Source organism: Chlorocebus sabaeus, chromosome 26 (genome assembly GCF_047675955.1).
Source record: "Chlorocebus sabaeus isolate Y175 chromosome 26, mChlSab1.0.hap1, whole genome shotgun sequence".
NCBI lineage: Eukaryota > Metazoa > Chordata > Mammalia > Primates > Cercopithecidae > Chlorocebus > Chlorocebus sabaeus.
The window spans coordinates 46,978,819-46,999,254 of NC_132929.1; the positions used below are offsets into that span (position 1 = coordinate 46,978,819).

Consider the following 20,436-nt stretch of genomic DNA (forward strand, 5'->3'; position numbering starts at 1 on the left):
CCATGGTCGCCACAGCAACCCAGTCTTGTGAGATCAGAGCATCTTCATTTTGCAGATGGAGAAAATAAGCTTCTGAGAGGGTAGGGGAACTGCTGGAGGTGACCAGCTGTATGCATTGTTGAGCACCTTGCCAGGGTAATTATCATCAAGCAGGTCTCTGTGAATAGTTTGATTATTTCTAGTAATGCTATTGAGGAAATGAAACCAACAGAGAGCAATACTAGGTCAGTGATACTCAAGCCTGACTGTGCATTAGCACCATTTCAGCACTAGGTGCTTAAAAAATACATGTTTCTGGGCTCTGTCCCCAGAGGTTCTGTTTTAGTGGCTCCTGATGGAGCTTAAGAATCTGTGCATTGGCCGGGCGCGGTGGCTCAAGCCTGTAATCCCAGCACTTTGGGAGGCCGAGACGGGCGGATCACGAGGTCAGGAGATCGAGACCATCCTGGCTAACACAGTGAAACCCCGTCTCTACTAAAAAATACAAAAAACTAGCCGGGCGAGGTGGCGGGCGCCTGTAGTCCCAGCTACTCGGGAGGCTGAGGCAGGAGAATGGCGTAAATCCGGGAGGCGGAGCTTGCAGTGAGCTGAGATCTGGCCACTGCACTCCAGCCTGGGCCACAGAGTGAGACTCCGCCTCAAAAAAAAAAAAAAAAAAAAAAAAAAAAAAAAAAAAAAATCTGTGCATTGTTTTTTTTTAAGTCCACTAGAGTGATAGTTCTTCAACGATAGTATGTATCCATTATTGAAACAGATTCTGGGCTCCAGGCCGTGAGTGTCTGATTCAGGAGGTCTCCGGTGGGCCTGAGCATTGCATTCCATACTGCTGCTCTACAGAGGACACTCAGAACTGCTGCCGGAGAGGTTGCTAATGCTCATCCTGCCCACAAGCTGCTGGGGTGGAGGGCTCCTGGACTCTGCATGTTCAGATGGTTTGAGTCTATTCTGTGGAGGCCATGATAGGATTAGAGGAGCTAGACCCAGGGTGGCTACATATGAGCCATCCCCTCTTCCTCGAAAGCTGGGGTAGACATCATTCACTGACCACTGTGCTCTTTTTAACTGAGTCCTGGCTCAAGGTCCCTCTCATCTCTTTGTAGCCCGCCCATACCAATCAAATGGTGTTGGCTCACAAGCCAAACCTATTATTGTTTGCTAAGCTAGACTTTCTAACCGGCACTTCCAAAATCAGTCATTGAAAACTTCTGTTTGTTTGTGGCACGTGTGCCTTAAGTGTTCATGAGAGGGAACCCCTTGGGGAGTGGTTCTTGACCTTGGCTGCACATTGGAATCACCTAGTAAATTCAAAACAAAAAGAAAACCAGACTATTGGGCTCCCTTCCATGTTTGAGGTGGGGTCCAGCTGCTAGCAGCTTTATGAGCATCACAGGTGATTCTAAGGTATGGTTAGGATTGGCAGCTGTTGGACGGAGGGGGTTGCTAGAAGCTGTGCAAACTCTAAAACTAGTTGCTAACTCCTGTCCTCTCCCTGAAGATTCCCCTTGCAGAGCATCGCCTTCTCTTCTATGCACCTCTTTATTTTTCTGCCAAACAGAATAGAAAGGAGAAGCAGCCAAAGACCTGTTGACAACATTGTTGTCTCAGAGGCTTCCTGACAGGAGGCTGAAATGGGCGGCAGCCATTGTCCTAGAATAGCTGGAAAGGAGCCATGTTTCTAGAGCAGCTCCCAAAAAACTCGTCTCTAACAGCAGAAGGTGTCACTCCCCTCGCTTTCTTTACTTTTTGTGAATTTTGGAATGCAGAGGGTCCCATCGAGAGGAAACGTTTTCACACAGAGACTCCCCAACTCTCAGCCCCACGGTTTTCCTCTCTGCTCAGTGACTGGCCTCCCAAATTTAGACTCGCGCCCCCTTCACGGCTGCCACTCGTGCTTTACTGAATTGCTGTTTGTGGAAGTCACCAACACACCCTAAACAGCACTTCTTCTCTTTGTTCTCCCTGAACCATCTGACTCTGTTGATCACTCTCTCTGTTCCTGGGGACCTAATTTTTCTGCTTCCTCTCCATTCCTTCTCTGTGTCCTTTACTAACCTCTTTGCCTTCTCCTGCTCCTTAGTGGGAGCATTTCCCCAGGGCCACCATCTTTGTCCCATAGCACTTTTCTACACACCGTCCTTCCCCTGGGATCCCTTCCCCAGATCCATGGCACAGGTCTGACTGATGTTCTGAGTCCCGGTCTCCTAACAGTGTCTGTAGAACTTCTGGTCCCACCAAATTGGCCCTGTCTCTGGATTCCCTCATTTTCCTTCTGGGCACCAGTGTCTATGCTGATCTCCTAGACATGGGCTCTTGGATGCATTAAACTCTGTTATCCGGTTCATGTCTGGTTCGCCTTTCCTTTGTGCTGCCTCTCACATTGGCCATTCCTGCCTTTGCCCATCTGTTAATTATTTGCTGCATGCCAGGCATAGTGCTACGTACATCTGTTATTCCAGTTAAACTTCACGGCAACCTTATGAATCAGTGGACAGGATTATTATTATCCCTGTTTTGTCTCTGAGGAGACAGGCTTGGAGATGGATAGGAACCTTGACTGACTAGTGGTGGAACAGAAATTCAAGCTCATCCTGAGCCTCTGAGCTCTCACTCTTCAGTGCTGTACTCGGTTGCTACCTCCTTGCCGCTGCTCTCAGTGGCTTCCCAGCGCATAGGGAATAAAGACTTAGGCCCTTGGATCAGCACACAAGGCATTTCTAGATCTACCCTAGCCCACTGTTGCAATCTCATCTCCTTTTATCCTACCACGTCAGTCCCACATGAACCGGTTTACTCCCAGGTCTCAGGGTCTCTTCATTCTTTTCCTCCTCTACATTTTTGCCCAAATCCTTGGTGATATCTGATACACCAAGGGCAGCACCACCTCCTATGCTTCACCTTCTTCTTATTTATTTATTTATTTATATTTTTTGAGACAGAATCTCACTCTGTCACCTGGGCTGGAGTGTAGTGGCAGGATCTCAGCTCACTGCAACCTCCGCCTCCCGGGTTGAAGCAATTCTCCTGTCTCAGCCTCCTGAGTACCTGGGATTACAGGTGCCCACCACTAGGCCCAGCTAATTTTTTTTTTGTATTTGTAGTAGAGACGGGGTTTCACCATGTTGGCCAGGCTGGTCTCGAACTCCTGACCTCATGATTTGCCTGCCTCAGCCTCCCAAAATGCTGGGATTACAGGCGTGAGCCACCGTGCCCGGCCTTCTTGACTTTTCCAAACTGTCCAAATTCCAAAAGCCTTTTCTTTCAGTGTGTACTCTCTTGTGTTTTAAATTCCTTTGGTGGATTTTATTTTATTATATTTATTTATTTATTTATTGAGATGGAGCTCTGTCACCCAGGCTGGTGTGCAGTGGAGCCATCTCAGCTCGCTGCAATCGCCACCTCCCAGGTTCAAGTGATTCTCTTGCCTCAGGCACCCAAGTAGCTGGGATTACAGGCGCGTGCCACCATTCCCCAATAATTTTTATATTTTTAGTAGAGGCAGGGTTTCACCATGTTGGCCAGGCCGGTCTTGAACTCCTGGCCTCAAGTCCGCTTGCCTTGGCCTCCCTCCCAAAGTGTTGGGATTACAGGTGTGAACCACTGCACCTGGCTCCCTTGGTGAATTTTGAAGTGAACCTGTTCTCAACAGTTTTTTCAGGTATTTCAGCGTTATTCTCCTAGACGGGTTATAAACTCTTTAGGATGGGAACTACACTTATTTCGGTGTCCTGCAGTTCCTAGCATGCTTCCTTGCTAGAGCTGACCTTCCTAAGCTGACTTATTTTGACTTCATGCTCTTGTCTATGACAGCTGTCTGTCAATATGAATTGACAATATGTGTGCAGGACAATATGAATAAGGATGTGAGATGCTGCCCTACCCTCGGGGAGCTGTTCTGCTAAGGTGCCCAGATCTGCCAACAGCCCTCTGCAGCTGCTGTAATCTCTTGTTAGATTAGTTTTCCATCCTTCATGGGAATCGTTTTTCTTCCTACATTTCTGTTTTTAAAGTTTGCATAAAATGGAGACTTGGCTGCACACCAGGGAGGTTTAGGAGAGAAATGAGCGGTGGGACCTCCCCAGCCAAACCTGGCTGCAAACCGCTGACTGCACAGGAATACGAATGACTTCTAGTTGGATGGGCGGGGATCCTGGGGGATGCTCTTCATTCCTGCTTTTGATCAGGAGCTGGGCCAGCTTTGGAAATCTGAGTGTTGGCACAACCCTCAAATGGTCCTCCTGCTCTGTTATCGTCTGGGGTTTCTTACTGGGTGTCCACACTCAGAAAGGACCCCCCTTTCCTGTAAGCTTGCTTCTCACTGACTGGCACAGCATGATGATTAGGTGGTAGAGGTGTGGGCCATACGGAACTACGAGCATAATTTTCACAAGCACTTAAACGTGAACAGAACAAGATTAACAATAGTAACATGCATTACACTGAGACATGACGCACAGGGAAATACCTCTAGGTACCCTTGGGACAACTGTAATGATCATGACTTAGGATTTCCAGATTCTCCTGACTGCTTGGACTTGGTTCCAGGCCCAGGTCACAGAACCTTGGTTACCTAAAGGAAGAACGGCCAGGGTTGGTGATACGGTTTGGCAGGGTTGGTGATATGGTTTGGCCCCCACCCATATCTCATCCATAATTCCTACGTGTTGTGGGAGGGACCCGGTGGAGATAATTGAATCATTGTGGTGGTTCCCCCATACTGTTCTCATGGTAGTGAGTAAGTCTCGTGAGAGTCAATGGTTTGATAAGGGGCTTTGCCTTTCGCCTGGCTCTCACTTTCTCTTGCCTGCTGCCACGTAAGACATGCCTTTATCCTTCTGCCATGATTGTGAGGCCTCCCCAGCCACGTAGTACTGTGAGTTTGTTAAACCTCTTTTTCTTTATAAATTCCCAGTCTTGTGTATATCTTTATCAGCAGCTTGAAAAAGGACTAATACAGTTGGTGAGAATACAGAAGTACAGGCTATGTATGTTCTGTTTCTTTTCTCTAACAGGTGAGAGAAACAGACACCTCCATCTATTTGCACAAACTGAGATTGCTCTTCTTTCCACTGAGTAGATGTTGCCTCCTCCAGCTTGGCCCCGGCCACCTGCTACTGAGAAGCCCAGCTCACCCAAGTCCTTGTTACTAAGGGCACTGCAGAGGGGTCTGGAAATAGTCTGCCATTTCCACAATCAGGGTGGGGGCATGGATTTGGCCCCTCTGGGCACCTGTGGGAGTGTAAGGGTATAATTTTTCTACCGACCCCATCTCGTGTGGCCTGTTGCCCTGCTGGGCCCGGTTCCTATGTGTCACTCATTCTCTTACTAAAGCCAAGGCTTGACTCCGCATGCAGGCCCCATTTGGAAAGGCCCCTACAAATGCATTTAGATCCTACCAGTCCCATCTCCAAAGCAGCTTCTGGTTCATGGTATCCTTTAAGTGCCTCAAAAACCATGCATAACTCTGGTTTCTGGACACCAGGTGTTCCCGGTCTTCAGTGCACATTCACCTCGGTGGCTCCCACCTACACTGTTGGATTATAAGACACAGCCCATGGCTCTTCTGCAGAGGAATGAAAACTACATATAGTTATACCCTGTGGGATGTTACATCTGGAATTCCAGTTGGAGAAGCTGCTCTGGGAAAGCCCGCGGCCACCAGAGAAGCAGAAACAGGAATGAAGCACAGCCTGGCGTTCCGGAGCCCAGCACGGGGCTGGGACCATGTCTGTTGTAGTCCACCATGTGGAATGGGCCCTCCGCACTCTCATTAGGGGCTGTTTTTCCAAATCAGTAAATATTTATCCACTACTTTTATGGGCAAGGCCTCGTGTTAATTCGTTGTAGAGGGTAGAAAAGCAATAATGTTTGGGAAGGTACGTAACTGTACTCAGTCTACGGGAGACACTAAGAAGTATTAAAATCTATAGAGATGTATATGCATCCCTATATGGGATGTTTTCCGTCCCAAAATATAAAAAGAGTACGAACAAAATAAGTCAATCCTAGGAAGGGCAACTCTAGCATATATAACAAGACAATGAAGAAATGTTGAGTTTAGCAAAAGACAACCTCTCTTCTGGGATGCAGAGTGGTTTGGGATGGCAGAAATGGGAAGAGTCTAGTAGATGGAGCCAGGGAGGGAGGACAATTATCTGGTCACTAGAAGGGTGTAGTGGGAAGGTGAGAATGAATGAGGTTTTCTGACAATACCAAGTAGACCCCTCTAGGGTGCACAGAAGGAATTTGTGTTTGTAGATTGGAGGTAGGGGGTGGCCAGGGGAGGGCCAGTAACAACTCCAGTTAAAAAGGCAGGTTGAGTCCATACTAGAGAGACCTTAAATACCAGGTTAGGCAAGATAGACTTTATCCTTCTGGTACTGAGGATCCACTGAAGCCCTTTGAGCTAAGAGGGAGACACTGATAAAGGTGGTATTTTAGGAGGGTTTCTCTGGAGGTGTGTGTTGGGTGGATGGGGTAGGGGGAGAGACTGGTGGCAAGGAGACCACCTGGGAGTCATAATAATACTGGTGATAGCTATCAGTTATTGACCATCCCCTATGTTCAGGACACTGTACAATGTGATATCTGTCATATTCAATACCTGCAAGCTGAGTACACTTGACCAATGAGGAAACTAAGGCTTATTCATGTTGAATAGCCACTGTGTCCACCCATTTGTGTTGCTATACAAAATGCCTGAGACAGGGTAGTTTATAAAGAACAGAAACTTATTTCTTACAGTTCTGGGGGCTGAAAAGTCCAAGTTCCAGGTGCTGGCATCAGGTGAGGGCCTTCTTGCTGCATCCTCACATAGTGGAAAGCAGAAGGGCAAAAGGGCTGACTGCTGAGTCCTCACAGGGCAGAAGAGCAAGCCAGCTGAAGGTGGCAGAGCCTCTTTTATAAGGCCCTTAATCCCATTCATGAGGGAGGGATCTTCAAGGCCTAATCACCTCCTAGAGACCCCACTTCTTAATATTACCACATTGGCAGCACCTGAATTTTGAAGGAGGCACATTGAAACCATAGCAGCCACCCAGAGTCCCAGAGCTTATAAATCACAGAACAGGCATTTGAACTCGGGACTGCTTGCTTTCAAAGCCAGGCTACAGTAGGTAAAGTTTTCTGCTAAGCACTCTATGATCCAAATTAGGGAAATTATAATCAAATTGAAAAAGAGAGATTCTTGAAAGAATCCAGAAGACTTGATAACTGACCAGGTTGGAGGAGTGAAGGAGACAGAGAGAGAAAAAGAATGACTCCACTTTGTGGCCTTGGCTTTAGGGACAGTGGCAGTATTGCCACTAGACACCAAGTATCATCAGGAGGAGGTGCTCTTGAGTGGGTCAGATGAGAAGATAGTGAGATGAGTTTCAGAAATGTGGCAATCAAGATGGTGGCAGAAATGCCAGGCAGCTGTTGTCAATCATATTCTCTGGCTTATGTTCTAGACAAGCTGTGAGCATGGGCAAACAGGAACATGGGAAAGAGAAAGCTTCTGGTGTTAGGGGGAGATTCTAAATGAGGACTAGCAGCAGAAGCAAATGTCAGCGAGGCAGGGAGAGGAGGACGATGGCCTCATGGTGTGCGTGGCAGAAACCAGTGGAGGAGTTGGTTCCAGGTGGGTTGTCAAGACTGCCATACATTTCAGGGAAGTCAAGGCTAGGACTCCTGCATGAAGGTGGAAGGACTCATTCAACCCACTATGCATTCATTAGGTAGTTTCCATCTGCCTGGCCTTGTATTTGGGGCAAGAAAAAGAGAAAGATGAGTCTCTCTGCTCTTGAAAGTCCCAGGAAATCTTCTTAAAACAGACCTGGGTTGAAATGTGCCCTTCTGCTTAGTGCAAGAGAGCTATTCTCTGAGCTTCTGTTTCCTTTACAAACCTAATGAGACCTGCCCCACAGGGTTATCCTGGAAATCAGGGCTGATGCATGGCCAGCACTCAGCATAGTCCCTAGAGTGTGATAACTCGGTTATGCTTAGAACCCATAAGGACAAATAAGAGAGGAAAGGACTGTTTCTGGGGCCTTCCTACCAGATGCAGGGAAGCCTACCTTCCTTGGAAGTGGCCCTCTCCTCAATAGTTTGGGCATTTCAGTCCAACACCCTTGATTTCTGCTGCCTCATGTGGCTTTTCAGTACTAAAAAGAATCTCCTGTTTCTAGAACTCATGCCTTAAATGTGTTTTGAAGCCCAGATGTTCCAACAGTGCTCCCTTTCATTTTCATTTCCCAAGTTCAACGATCAGACCCCCTTCCACAAATTGGTAGAGCTCTCATTTGTCATCGTGGGAAAGCACCCAGTGTGCTTCCTGGCAGATGAGAGGGTCCCCAGAGTGCTCCAAGGCTTAGGACAGCAGAGTGAGTTCCACTGGCTGAGCTCGGTGCTCCATGGGCTTTGTGGATTGGCCTTTGTTCTCCATGGGCCACCAAGAAGAAGGTTGCACCTGCTGCCCCCACTGGACTGTCAGGTTCTGTGTTTCTCTGCCTGAGAGTCTCACTGAATACCTGCCACCTGTCTGCGCCCTGAATAGCCTTACTGGGCTCTGAGAAGTGAGCAAGTGGTTATAGGGTGCTGACCTTATGTGTATTTGGCACTCCTGGGTGACTGGGGTATGGCGATGGGGTTGATGCCACAAATGGAAAGGCTCTCAGAGGAATATATATGTGTGACTTAGAAGCTGGAGAATGCAGTCAGGGATGGTGGCTCAGGCTTGTAATCCCAACACTTTGGGAGGCCAAGGTGGGAGGATCACTTGAGCTCAGGAGTGTGCGACTAGCCTGGACAATATAGTGAGATCCTGTCTCTACAAAAAATAAAAATAAATAAATTGACCAGGCATGGTGCCATGAACCTATAGACTCAGCTACCTGGGAGGCTGAGGCTGGAGGATTGCTTGAGCCCAGAAGTTTGAGGCTGCAGTGAGCTATGATCACAGTTGTGCCATTGCACTCCAGCCTGGGCAGAGAGCAAGACACTGTCTTTAGAGAGAAAAAGGGCTGGAGAATGCAGTGGGGAAAAGAAATCAAAGCAGGAATGGGAAAAGCCAACAAGGTTGTTGCCAGCTGAGGCTGGCACAGAAGACTGTTCTGCCCAAACGCCACTTCCTTCACTTGTCTCTTCCCGGCAGACAGCTGTGTCCCCTTTCTTTGTAGTAAGCCTGTCTTAGGCCTATATCCAGGACACTGAGAATTCTTGCATATCAGGCTGGGAGGACCTTCAGGGGTCACCCGTTCCTCCCCTACTGTCTCCTTTTCCTAGGAACAGTTGCCTCAGTTCACCCAAATCACTATCTTGGTGTCATTTCAAGTGTAGCTTTGGCCTAGAGGGTGTTATGGGTCGGAAGGATGCTCAAATCCATGGTAAGGAGGTTGCTAATCTTTCATGGTCTACCTCCTCCTCCTGGCCAGGTATCCCTGGCATTCGGGAACCCCAGCTGACATATGTGGGCTCTAGATAGAGTTAACTCTTGTAGCCAGGCATGTGGGGACACTCCACCATCCACTAATAGGGATGACCTCTATGTCTTTGAATAAAACTTCCCCTATAACCCAATTATTGCAAGGACTCTGCTTCTACCATTTAATGAATCAGAATGACATTCCTTTTCATCCTACTTGGCCAGCCCTAGTCTGAGTATATTCACAATTTCACTTTATTAGTATCAAGTTTAGTCAACTGGCTTAAGAAGTTCTCTTAATAGTAGATTTCCTGGGAATCCCCTACTGTATATTTTATTAGTGACCTTATTTAAAAATAGCCTATGTCAACAGCCACTAGTGATGCACCAAGAAACAAACTGGCCTCCCTGGACTCTTTGCATGGATGCCACAGCACATTAGAGGCAGATCCAGGGATACCACTCGGGGTCCCCATGTGTCCTCCCACAATCCCATTCCCTTTGGACCTTTTCTTTTTGAATCTTTGCTCCCTATGATTTTGTGCCCCACCCCCTTCCTCCTTTAAGTTGCGATGGCCATGCTCTGGGGACTAGATTCTTTTGCTTTTCTCTTCTCTGCATGAGTCAGAACTGGGGCTCTGCAGAGAAGAAGGCTGAGAGGTGTCCAGGACATGCCTGGCTTATTGTAGAGTGGGTTTTCTCACCCGAGACACTGTTGATATTTTGGGCCAGGTAACTGTGTGTGTGTGTGTGTGTGTGTGTGGTGTGGTGTGGTGTGTGTGTGGTGTGTGAGTGGTGTGTGTGTGTGTGGTGTGTGTGTATGTGTGGCATATGAGTGGTGTGTGTGTGGTATGTGGTGTGTGTGGTGCGTGGTGTGTGTGGTGTGTGTATAGTGTGTGAGTGGTGTGTGTGGTGTATGTGTGGTGCATGTATGTGATGCATGTGTGGTGTGTGAGTGGTGTGTGTGTGGTGTGTGTGTGGTGTGTGTATGGCATGTCAGTGGTGTGTGTGTGGTGTAGTGTGTGTGGTGTGTGAGTGCTGTGTGTGTGGTGTGTGTGGTGTTTGTGTAGTGTGTGTGTGTGGGTTGTGGTGTGGTGCGTGGTGTGTGTATGGTGTGTGGGTGGTGTATGTGGTGCATGTGTGGTGTGTGTGTGTGATGCATGTGTGGGGGGTGTGTGTGTGTGGTGTGTGTGGTGTGTGAGTGGTGTGTGTGTGGTGTGTGTGTGGTGTGTGTGTATGGCGTGTCAGTGGTGTGTGTGTGGTGTAGTGTGTGTGTGGTGTGTGAGTGATGTGTGTGGTGTGTGTGGTGTTTGTGTAGTGTGTGTGGTGTGTGTGTGGTATGTGGTGTGTGTGGTGTGTGGTGTGTGTATGGTGTGTGGGTGGTGTGTGTGGTGCATGTGTGGTGCGTGTGTGTGATGCATGTGTGGTGTGTGTATGTGTGTGTGGTGTGTGTGTGGTGTGTGGATGGTGTGTGGATGGTGTATGTGGTGCATGTGTGGTATGTGTGTGTGATGCATGTGTGGTGTGTGTATGTGTGTGTGGTGTGTGGTATGTGTGGTGTGTGTGTGGTGCATGGGGGGGGTGTGTGTGGTGCATGTGATGTGTGTGTGTGTGTGTGTGTGTGTGCATATGGCAGGGTGTCTGAATTGTCTCATGTCTCCTGGTGGGCAAAATTGCCTCTGGTTGAGAACTGTTGTTCTAGAAGCAGCTGTAGTCATAGGTATTTCAGAGGCCTCTGCAGCCATCCCCAGGCTTCTCCTTCAGTCGGGAGTATCGGAGTGCTAGGGGTGGTGGAGGGCATTTTCCAGCGCTCCCTCCACATTCCTGAGTCCAGCACGCTTCCCTTTCATTTTTGTGACTCTTCTTTTAGCCAGAAACCACATCGCTTCTCACATGGGTCTGTTGTTCGCCGAGTCCTTGTTGTTCCAGACAGGCTGGTCTGCAGCTTCTCTGACTTTGCACAGTGTGTTGACTCGGGGGAGGGTGGTGGATGGAGCATGGGACATCCTGAGCTGCTGTCCTGGATTGGCTTCTCACTGGCGGTGTGGCTTAGAGTGCTTTGTCTGTAATGTTGGCACTGGATCCTGGTGAACTTTTCACGTTATCGGATGGTATTATGGCCGAGGACCCTGAAATGCCTGAAGCCTGCTTGTGGGATTATCAAAGGAAAAAGAATCTGAGAATAGTAGCAAATGAGAAACAAAGTCTGATGTGTCTTGTAATAATGCACTAGTTATGTTGCTGAGAGGTCTCGTGCTGATTATCAAGTGCTCAAAGCCGTTGTTCTGAATAATAGTTCTGAAAAAGTTTAAGTGTTTGAAAGTTTTATACTTGTAGTAACCAAATAATTTTTTTTCTCTAAGAATTTAATTAATAAATGCTTTTAGTGGCCACAAAGTATATTTTAGTAAACTTTGTAGGCCATGATCATCATAATCCATTGTTATAATCAATAAAGTATACAATTGAAATAAGATGTGGGGATGCACAGAGTGAAAATGCAATGCAGCTCCATCCACAACCATCAAGGGCAACAGATGTGTGAGATGCCATATGTTGGTGGCAAGCCCACAATGGAGCTGTGTCGTGTCTCGCGAGCAGCCGCCTTTCCCATGCCCCAAGCTGGCTTCCCTTTGCGAATTTCTTTGTGCCCTGTATCTATGTGATGGTGGCTGTGCTCACTTGTAATCATTCCCATTATACTGAGTTCACAGTATAAAGACTTATGCTGTGAATCAAATGCCTGGAAACACTATCTGGGTTGGCACCTAATGACCCCCAGTGCTGACTTCCATTAAAGTCAAGTGTCATATGTAGCTTGAACTTGAGGCCTAAATAGAGCCTTCTGTCTTCTTTAGGCCCAATGACCAACATTCCCAAGTGGCTGTTAAAAAAAAAAACAAAGAGATGGAGGACTCCATCATGTAGAATAAAGGGCCAGGAGGATGAGGGCTTTCATAATGGTACTTCTGCTCACCAATAAATGTGGTCTATTTGGCCACCTGGGATGCTAAACACATTAGCAGCTCTCCTATGGATCAAATGAGGATGATATTGATCTCACAGGCTCAGGGTGTGGATTAAATGACTTTATGAATGTACTCATGTAGAATTTTTACTATTAAACACACTGGATCTCAGGCCTCAGACAGCTAGAAAATCCAAAGTTACCTCCCATCTCTCCAAACTGGTACTGCCTGTAACGTGGCAGAATCGGCTTGCCCAAACAGTGCCTCCAAGGGCACCTTTGGTCTCCCATGTAATTGACTGTGAGCATTGGAAATAGCTGTGGTTTTTAATACAGTGATATTTCCTCTTCAGGGACTCCAGCCCCTCGTCTAGTTTCAACAACTGCTAGCTCAGTCCCAAGGCGTGGTTCTTGTTTCTTCCTTGTCTAATGGAGAGAGTGTTTGCATTTGCACAGGGTTTTCAATGAGCTGTAAGCTGTTGGCTCTGAGAGGGATTCTTGGCTCCGAGCCAGGGGGACTTGAAATGTTTAGGGAAGCCTAGGAGGGCTGCTGAGAGAGGCTCCTTTCTGCTGTACATATGGTTCATGTCGACATGGGCAGAAGGCAAGAGGAGCCCGCTTTGGTAGCACAGGCACTGCTGCAGTGCTCAGTTCTTTGCCAGAGCAAGGAATCTGGCCTGGGCAACTTCTCCTGTGAATATCCGGGGCCAGAAGATTCAGATCAAGCCAAAGATCTTTTAAGAGGGGCCCCTTTTTTTCGTGGCAGAAATAGTGGTGGGAGCTCCCAATTTGGCTGTTGGTGGTGGTCTGGACCGTAGAGTTCTCGAGATGGAAGTAATTTCCAGAGATTTTCTCTTTCAGGGGAGACCACACCTAAGCCATCCCTGAAAGACAGATCTGTTCAATCTGGAATTGCTCTGGGAAGGGGACTTTGCATCCCCCTCTTTGGTAACATCGTCTGTTTGTAATGATATGTGCCTTTGTCTTGTCGCCCGAATCTCTTTAGCTGAGGCCCGTTTACCTTTCTCTCTGTAGAACTGCTCTTTGTGGACTTGAAGGTCATTGTTTAGGGTGGCCATCTCTTGGCTACTTTCCTGTCTGCTAAATCATTTCAACTCTAGCACTTTTGGGTAGTGGCCAGGACAGTGCAGTGCTTCTCAAACATCTCCACCAAAATGCCCCGCCAGCAAAAGAGTGTGAATACATGCACCCATACACACACGTACACAGATGGCCTGGGGAAGCCCAAAGTGGCCTATTGAAGGCTCGGAATTTTCTTGAAGGCTACTATTTTATTTAAACATTCATCAAAATGTGACATCTGTTCCCAAAAGATAACTGGTTGTTCTAATTTTTAAAACAACGTTTTAAATTACTTATCATCAGGAAAAAAATTCAACTGTTTTCCCCCGTTTTGTAAAAAGCCCTTGAGGAATCTGATAACCTGGGAAGATGCCACATGCTTTCTTGGGGTACTGTCTGGCGCTTCTTGACATGCTGCTAGCAACCCCAGCTAGAGAAGCCTGGTTGTGGGGCGGGGCGGCATCTCTTGGTTTCTGGAGCAGGCCGAACTGAGTTTGAATTCTCGCGGCATTGCTTCCCCACAGCGTAACCGTCAGCAGATGACATGAGCTTCTCAGCTCTTCCCATCTGGCAGGGTGCATTCATTCAGCAACCACTGAGTACCTACTATGTGCCAGGTGCTGTTATAGGAGCTGGGCTAGGAAGGAATAGGACACACAAAGTTCCTCCACAGAATGAAGCATTTCTACTTCAGATGGGAGGAATGGACAATAAACAGGAAAGCAAATAAGAACATTTCAGACTGTAATGACTATGAGGAAAATGAAACACAGCAATGTGGTTGTGTGTGTGTGTACCCATACACGCTCACTAGGGTAGATGGTGTGGCCAGGGGAGGCCTCTTTGAAGACGTGATATGTGAATTCAGGTCTGATTGATAAAGCGGAGCCAACTGAGAGGATTAAATAAAGTAAGTTCAAAGTGCTGGCAATGTGGGAGGGGCTTAGCAGGCATTGCCTCTGTTTCTTCGAGAAGCAAAGAAATATTTAAACAAGGGGAAATCGATTTGATAGGTTGTTAGATGTGACTGGAAAGATCTCAAAAGGGCACCCATGGAATTCAACTGTGTGAATATTTTGGAAATAACACAGTCAGGGAATGTGTTTACATCCCAAATTGTGGCACCTCTTTCAGGGACGGCTACTCAGTGGTACACCTTTGTGAGAGGATTTTTCTGTTGAGTTAGCACCGGGGCCCTTGATACTTAGTATCTTTTCCTTTGTTGGAGAGGCCCAGGTATTTTGGTTTTTTACTCACCTGTTGCCATGACCTGCTCCCACAGAGCATGTAAATATCTTCACTTCCTTAACTGACTTATATCAGGTTTGCACTGTAGCCAGTTAAGTATATGGGAAGACTAACATCATTATTATCTCCTTAGGGAGGTATTGTTCTTTGCAAGACAGTACATTTTCTAAAATATGCCAGCTCCTTTTCTAACGTATTGTTCTTTTATACATAAAAATAAGAATAACTAAACCCTAAACTAACAAGCGTACAGGACTTTTTGGTCTACAAAGCCCTTTCATACTTAGTATTTGGAACTCACAGCAGCCTTAAGAATTAAGTACCAAGGCGCAGTGAGAGAAGAGTCTGAGCTTCACAATCAGCCAAACCTGGGTTCCAATCCTGATTCTGAGCCTCAGCTGTAATTTTTCAAAAATTAATACAGACAATAGGGATACTAAAAAGATCAGCAGTTGCCAGGGGTTGAGGCAAGGGAGGGATGAATAGACAGAGCAGAGAGGATTTTTAGGGTGGTGAAAAGGCTCTATAAGATATTACACTGATAGGTACATGTCATTACGCATTTGTCTAGACCCATAGAACGTGCTACACCAAGAGTCAACTCCATGTAATCTGTGGACTTCGGGTGATTATGATTTAGCAATATAGGTTCATCAATTGCAACAAATGTACCACTTTGGTGGAAGATACTGATAATGTGGGGAGGCTATGTATATATGGGGGCAGGGAGAATATGGGCTATCTTTGAACCTTCCTTTCAATTTTGCCGTGAACTTAAAACTGCTCTAAAAATAAAGTCTTTTAAAATTAAAAAAAACAAAAAAACAATGATTTATGACCTGAGGACCCATACCCGCTGGAGTCTTGAATATACCCCCCGGAGCATGTTCTTGGTGGTCTGGAACTTAAATTTGACTTTTTTTAAGTTTAGGATTTTCATTTGGATGATAACTCGAAAATGTTGATATGAGTCTGTTCTGGATAATCTGAGTGACAATTGATTGAGTACCTTGGTTTCAGTGAGAAAAGATTTTTGAATTTTGAATCCACAAAAGGGTTACCGATCTCCAAAGACTCCATCCCACGGAGATCATGGCATGTGCACCTTTCAGCTGTAATGTACGGGTTCTTTTGTGGCCCAGCTCACAATAGCTCATTAGCAATAAGTGTAGTGTTAAACATTAGTGAATTTTTTTTTGCATTAAGCAGCATTTTAAATTTTAGTCTTATGGATTGGCCCTTCAAAATAATGGATTGGTAATTTAAAACAAGTTCATTTTTCAAAAGAAAAAAATAAATGATGATCTGTCATGCTCAAATTCAAAAGAATCTGTCAATAAGTGAAACTTAAAAGACTTAAATACATCCTGCAATCATGCCCAACAATGTCTATTAACTGCCCATCCCATTAACCATCCATCCCATTAAATTCGTATTGTTAATTTGAATTTTTATTAGTTTTCAATTTTGTAGTTATTTCATTCATAAGTTGTTTTTAGTTTTATAGTTGGGTAAGAGCAAAATAGGTGTAAGGAATTTATACCTGATTTTGTTTCACAACTTGGGGTATGGGACACACAAAAACAGAAATTATAGTGAAATATAGTGTACTCACGATGGATGCCTAAAGGGCAGAGCCACTATCCTTACTTGGGAGTTGGGTAATCTGCAAAGAGGGTGTAAAATAGCATTTGGCAAGTCTCAAAGGAGAAGCAGGAATTTATCAGGTAAAGTAAGGTTGGGGGAGAAGGGGGGCTTTCGAGATCGTCCAAGGTACAGAGTGATGTAGAGGCTTGGTGTGGTTGAGTAAGAAGTTAAGAACAAGGATGTGCTGGTGGGGAGGCTGCAGGTGGAGGCCAAAGAAGGAAGGGCCTTGTAAACCTGGCTGGAGGCTGGAGTGGTCCTAGAGGTGGAGAGGAGCTCAGGAATGACGATGAACATGGAAATATGGGGAGGAGGGACTGGATGGGTAGAGATCAGGTAACAGCAGATTGGGAATGAGGACCAAACCATGGACTGTGGGCTGGAGAAAGTGGGACAGAGTCTGGAAATATTTCTGAGGTAGAACTGGCAGGGTTTTGTGTCCAATTGGAGGAGGGCAGTGGGAGATGGGACCACATCTGTATGGGCCAGAAGATTGAGAATTCATGATGGAGCAGGTGTTCATGTCCTTATTAGGTGACACATGGAGTAGGAAAAGCCCCTAGGTCACCCTGGTAGATATTTCAACCAGGTTTTTTGGAATGTAGATCCAGTGCTTGGAAGAGAGTTTGGGGGCTATCCGTGAATAGGGGAGACATCAGCATAAAGATCATTGCTCGTGCTACAATGTCTTTCCTGAAAGAAGGTTTGGATTAAAAAAGTGGAAAACCAAGAGTGGAACTCCAGCATTTGAGGGGAAGGTAGAGGAGGGGAAGCCAGCAAAGAGACAGACAGAAGTTTAGAAGAACCAGGACAATATGTGTCCTGAAAGTCAAGGAGAGAGAGCATTTCAACAAGCAGAGGATAGCTGGGGGTCAAATACTGAGTGGATTGCTTTGAAGAGACAGAACTGTTCTTTAGACTGTCAGCTTCTTGACATTTAGGCACATGGAGTGAGGAAAATAGTAGAGGCATCAGGTCACCAGCCAAGTGGCTGAACATGGCATGTGCTGCTAGGGAGAGGAGTTGTTTGATGTTTCACAAAGCAGGTGGGCAGGAGACCAAGCCATTGGGAAATTTGTCATTCGTTCATCCATGGGTTTATTCACCTGTCCCTCAAATATTTCCTGAGGGCCTGCCAGGTGACAGACTCTCTGTTAGAGAGAGTGGGTAGAACACAAAGATAAATAAGACATAATTCCTGCCCTGGGGAACTCACAGTGCTGGTGGGGAGATAGCTGTATACAAAGATAATGACAGTGCCAGGTGGTAAGTGCTATGGAGAAGGGTGTGTACTGGCCCTGGAGAATGGGAGAGAGACTGCTTGACTTGGATGGGAAAGGTATGCTCATAGGAAGAGGAGAAGAGAGAGCACTAGAGCTGAGAGAACAACCAGGTGAAGGTGGGCAGGGAGAGAGGGCGTGTCTTACGTCTTGCGTGGTGTGAGCATGGGGGGACAGTGATGAGTTGAAGCTGGAAAGGAAGACTGAGGCCAGATGGTGACAGGTTTAGGATGCCATGGCAAAGAGTAATTTTGGATTTCATCTTTTGGAGAGTGAGGACCCAAGAAACATTGGTAAGCAAGAGAGTAACACAATAGGGCTAGGTTTTAAGAAAATAGTTTTGGTGGCCAGACGTGATCATGCCTGTAATCTCAGCACTTTGGGATACCAAGGTGGGCAGATCGCTTGAGGTCAGGAGTTCAAGACCAGCCTGGCCAACATGATGAAACCCCGTCTCTACCAAAAATACACACAAAAAAATTAGCTGAGCATGATGGTGTGTGCCTGTAATCCCAGCTACTCAGGAGGCTGAGGCAGGAGAATCGCTTGAACGTTGAACTCAAGAGTCGAAGGTTGTAGTGAGCCGAGATTGTGCCACAGTGCTCCAGCCTGGGCGACAGAGCGAGACTCCGTCTTATAAAAAAATACCTTTGGTGTTACAGGGAAGCCTGAGTGGGTGAGGGAAAGGCTAAGGCAGGGAATCCGGGTAGCGTCAAATCTCAATCCATTTGCAGCCTCTTTCACTCAGCAGGTGTTTGTTGAACACTTGCTGCGTGCTCTGTTCTGTGCTGGATGCTGATGCTTTCCATGAAAATGCTTTCGGCTTGCCTTTGTTAAGCGGCCTGCTGATCTCAGGGGCTTCCTGGGGAGTGCTGAATATTGACCCAGATGCAGACAGCCATCACCAGGCAGACTGTTCTGCTGGAAGATTGCTGTTCCCCAAATGAGCCTCTGGGTCCAGAAGCCAGCACTCTTTATTTCATGCATTCCTCGTTATTTTGACTGTCCTAGTTGGCTGGGGTTGCACATAGCCACTTGCCGTGGAGAGCATGAGGCTAGCACAAAAAAAGCCACACCAGGCACTGCACAGAGACATCTGCTTCTGTTTCCTGAGTAACTGTGCAGCAACACAGGGCCGAATGGGTACAAGGCACATGCTCTGTGTTATTTTCTAGTTATAACGAAGTACAATTTCCATGTGGCTGGTGATGAAAGAGTCAGGTCAATTTCAGAAAGAAGAGTGTTTCCGATTATGCAGATCACATCCAAATGTTTACCTCATTGCATCTTAGTTTTGGCTGGGCCCTGCTTTTGAAGATCATGGAAATGCATCCGGGCCTCCTTTGCACTGCATTTAGGGAAGATCTGTACTCAGAGCCTCTTTGCTGGCAGTGGGGAGCCCTGGGTACAACCTGGGATTGCCTCTCCCTGTTGTGGTACTTGAAGCGAATCAATAAGTAGCAAGAAATGTAAGCGTGCTTCCAGCAAAAATCAGAGGCTGTTAGCAGTGGAAGAGACTCAGCCCTCATTAAGTCCAACCAGCTCATTTTACTGATAAGGAAACTGAGGTCCTGAGCCACAGACCAGCTGGCCTCAGATCACAAAGAGAGGGACAGCAGACTTGGGACCAGCCTGCAGGGTCCAGTCCAGAGCTTCCCACGAGTCCACCCTTTCCTCTTCTTTCATCTTTCTACATTTCCTGTTTGCTGTTATACCTCTTTTATTAAAAGTATACGGTATTTCCAGTGGAATCTGCTTAGTTTACATACCATGTGAGGGGCAGTTCTCAGTCCATGAATGTTTCCTTGTCTCATATGATAAACTCTGAGTTGGCCCCAACTTGAATGGCAGAAATAGAAGGCGTGGTTCAACATGCAGGAAATTTGAGGGTAATAAAATCATGTGGCTAGAGCATTTGGGGGCTAAGGAAGTAGCAGCCTATGGTACAAGTCCAAAGCCTGGAGGGTGAGCTCAGTTTAGCCCTTTCATCTTTGAGTCACACATAGGGATGTCCAGTGGCCAGTGATTCTCAAACCAGAGGATGCATTCAAATCACTGGGGAGATTATTTAAAATGCATATTCAGGGACTTGCCCCAGAGGTTCTTATTCACTAGGTTTGGTGTAGGAGCCAGGAATCTGCATTTCTCAAGTTATACGTCAGGTAGATTGTGTTGCAAATTACCCTGTGGCTCTTACCTTGAGAAGCATAGCACAGCAGTAGGAGAAATAGGACAGGGGCATGTCTGTGTGTTCAGAGTATACACTCAATAACATATATTTGGAGGAGTATTGCGGAGTTTGTGTGTCTGAGATCATTTACTGTGAGAATTTTCCAACTGGGAGGACACAGGTATTGAGAGAAAACCTTTGTGTAGAGCTGGAAAGTGCAGAACACCAGACTCAGAACTGCTTAGCTGCTGGGTGGCTGCATGTCAGTGGTGCTTTGCTCTGAGTGGTTCACATTTTCTCTAAAGCGTGGCTTTCTCATTCCTCATTTATCTTGGTTTCCCTTGGCCTCTACCCAGTCCTCCTTCGTTTTGGTTTTGTGCAAATACCTCATTTAACTGTTCCTGAAATGCATTTGTAAAACTCATTTACATAATAATTACTATTGGGGCAATTCTGATCCAATCATCAAGGCTAAATGTATTGTGCTCCCGTCTTCCATATTGTGAGGTTCTCACACTGATACTGCAGCTGCTGGCATTAACATGAATGCTGAAAGGTAAGATGTGGGGCCATTTGCAGTGTGTCGTGTCAGAGTCTAGATAGTTGATCAAGATGTAACATGAAATCGTCTGTCTCAGAGAAA

The 20,436-nt window shown here is 46.5% G+C and overlaps 1 protein-coding gene across 1 annotated transcript in view; it reads left to right on the plus strand.

Annotated features, from left to right (window-relative positions):
* THSD4 (thrombospondin type 1 domain containing 4) overlaps positions 1-20,436 on the plus strand; it is a 664,019-nt gene that overhangs the window by 65,211 nt on the left and 578,372 nt on the right. The window lies entirely within an intron of this gene.